Below are 3,248 nucleotides of genomic sequence, written 5' to 3' on the forward strand. Positions count from 1 at the left end.
TATTACATGATATATAATATATATTATATATTACTAATTATATACTAAATAAATTATGTATTAATTTTAGTTTTATATATTTATTTATATATTAACTATGCACACATAGCTGGTGAACCTGAAAATACAATACCAAGTAAAAGCACTAAAAGAAAAAAAAAGAAATACTTAGGTATAAATCTAACAACCATGTATGGGATTTGCATCCTGAAAATTACAAAAGATTGATGACAGAATCAAAGATGACTTAAATAAATGGAAAGACATGCTCTCTTCATGGATTGGAAGATTCAGCATAGTAAAGAGGCCAATTTGTCCCCCAAATTAATACATAGATTTAACACAATTACTATCAAAATCCAAGCAATGCTTTTTGCAAATATAGACAAGATTATTCTGAATTTTATATGGAAAGGCAGAAGAACTAGAATAGATAATGCAATTTTACTTTATTGTTTGTTTTAGAGAGACAGCATGAGCAGGGATTGATCCCACAATCCTGGGATCATGACCTGAGTCAACATCAAGAGTAGGGCGCTCAACTGACTCAGCCACCCAGGCGCCCCATAGACAATGCAATTTTTAAAAAGAGAAGAAGAAAATGGGAGGAATAGGTCTTACTTGATTTCAAGAATTATTATAAAGCTACAGTAATCAAGACTGTGTGGGATCGGTGGGGGGAATAGACACGTAGATCTGTGGAGCAGAGTAGAGGAGTCAGAAATAGACCCACACAAATATACCCAACTGATTTTTGACAAGGTGCAAAAGCAATCAGTGGACTTCAACATGTGGTGCTGAAGCAAGTGAACATCCAGAGGCAAAGAAAGAGAGAGAGAAAGAGAGAGAGAGAGGGAAGGAAGGAAGGAAGGAAGGAAGGAAGGAAGGAAGGAAGGAGGGAGGGAAGGAAGGAAGGAAGGAAGGAAGGAAGGAGGGAGAGAGGGAGGGAAAGAAAGAGGGAAGGAAGGAAGGAAGGAAGGAGGGAGGGAAGGAAGAAAGGAAGGAGGGAAGGAAGGAGGGAGGGAGGGAAGGAAGGAGGGAGGGAAGGAAGGAAGGAGGGAGGGAAGGAAGGAAGGAGGAAAGGAAGGAAGGAACAAAGGAGGGAAGGAGGGAAGGAAGGAAGGAAGGGTGGAGGGAAGGAAGGAAAGAAAGAAGGAGGGAGGGACAGAAGGAAGGAAGGAACAAAGGAGGGAGGGAGGGAAGGAAGGAGGGAGGGAAGGAGGAAGGGAAGGAAGGAAGGAAGGGACAAAGAGAGAAAGAAAGATCATGGACTTAAATATTAAATGTGAAACTATAACACTGTTTGGAAAAAAACATAGAAGAAAACCTCAAGGTCTGGAGCTAGCCAGGAGTTCTTAGATTTAACACCAAGGTACAATCCATAAAAGCAAACTTTGATAAATTGGGTGTCATTAAACGTTTTAAGGTTTTTCTCTATGAAAGACCTTGTTAATAGAATGAAAAGACAAGTACAGACTAGGAGAAAATATGGCAAACCATGTATATCCAACAAAGGACTAGTATCTTGTATATATATATATATATATATACACTAGGATATAGTTTATATATACATTCATGTGTATGTGTATTTTTAGAACTCAAATTCATTATGCTAAGTGAAAGAAAGCAGACTCAAAAGGTTGCATACTCTGTGATTCCAATTATATGAATTTCTGGAAAAGGCAAGGACAAACTATATGGGTAGAAAATGGATCAGTGGTTGCTGGGAGTGGGGTTAACTACGAAAGGGATTGAGGGAATTTTGGGGGGCGATGGAACTGTTTTGCATAGTGATTGTGGTAGTGGTGGTCACATGACTGTTTGCATTTGTCAAAATTCAAAGAACTGTACGCCTAAAAAGAGAACTTTTATTATATGTAAATTTTACCTCAGTAAACCTAACCAAAAACTAACAAACAAACAAACACCTCTCAGAACTTGCCAGTAAAATAATAAACAATCCAATTGGAAAACAGGCAAAAGACATGAAGAGACATTTCACCAAAAAAGACATACAGGTGGCCAACAAGCCACCTGTAACCCCACATGAAGCAACGTTCAATATTAGCCGTCAGGGAAATACAAATTAAACCCACAACGAGGTATCACTAGACACCTATCAGAAGAGCTAACATAAAAATGGTGACAATGCCAAACGCGAATGAGGATGCAAAGCAAACTGGACCACTCATTCACGGCTGTGGTGGCCTAAGATGGCTCAGCCACTCTGGAAAACAGTTTGGCGATTCCTTTTAATAAACGAAATGTACAGCTACCACATGACTCAGCCATCACACTCCAAGGCATTGACCCTGGAGAAATGAAAACGTACATTTGCACAAAAACCTGCCCATGAATGCTTATAGCAGCGTTGTTCATAAGAGTCAAAACTTGAAAACAACCCAGACATCCTTCCATAGGTGATGGGTTAAGCTATAGTCCATGCATTCCATGCAAAACTACCAGCAATAAAAAAGGAACCGACTACAGACACACTGATGAATCTCCGGAGAATTTTGTTGCGTGCAAAAGGTCAATCTCAAAAGACTTCATGCTGTATGCTCCCATTTATGTCACATCTTTGGAATGTGAAATGTTATAAACGGGGAACAGTTTTGTGATTGCGGAGGCTTAAGGTAGGGTGGGGGTAGTGAGAAAGTGGGTGTAGCCATAAAAGGGCAACATGAGGGACCTGGCAGTGATGGAATGTTCTGTATCTCGACTGTATCAATGTCAACATCCTGGTTCTGATACCGTACTGTAATTTTGCAAGATGTTACCACTGGGGGAACTGGGTAAAGGGTACGTGATGTCTCTCTGTATTGTTTCTTACAAATGCATGTGAATCTACGATGATCTCAAAATAAATAGTTTAATTTAAAAAACAATATGTTTGCAGCATTGCTCATATTCAGAAGGGAAAACTTGGAAATAGCTACGTGTTCTTAAGTAGGGGAATGGTTGACTATAATGTCAGCCATAAAATGGAATAGTGTGCAGAACCAAAAGAAAAACGATCTGTGACTTGCAAACGATCTGCCATGTTGCAGAACTCTTTATACAATGTGGTGCCATTAATGCTAAAATGTGCACACATAAACAGTGTGTTTCCTGGGTTAGTACCCACACCCTACATCCTCAATGGTGGTTATACGGCCTCCAAGCGGTCAAAAATGGATTCTTCACAACTTAAGGAATCTTACCCTTCCTGTATATAAAGCACAGATATACAGAGTGCATAAGCA

This window comes from Puma concolor, chromosome A1, assembly GCF_028749965.1.
Source record: "Puma concolor isolate L17-30 chromosome A1, mPumCon1.1.hap2, whole genome shotgun sequence".
NCBI classification, from domain to species: Eukaryota; Metazoa; Chordata; class Mammalia; order Carnivora; family Felidae; genus Puma; species Puma concolor.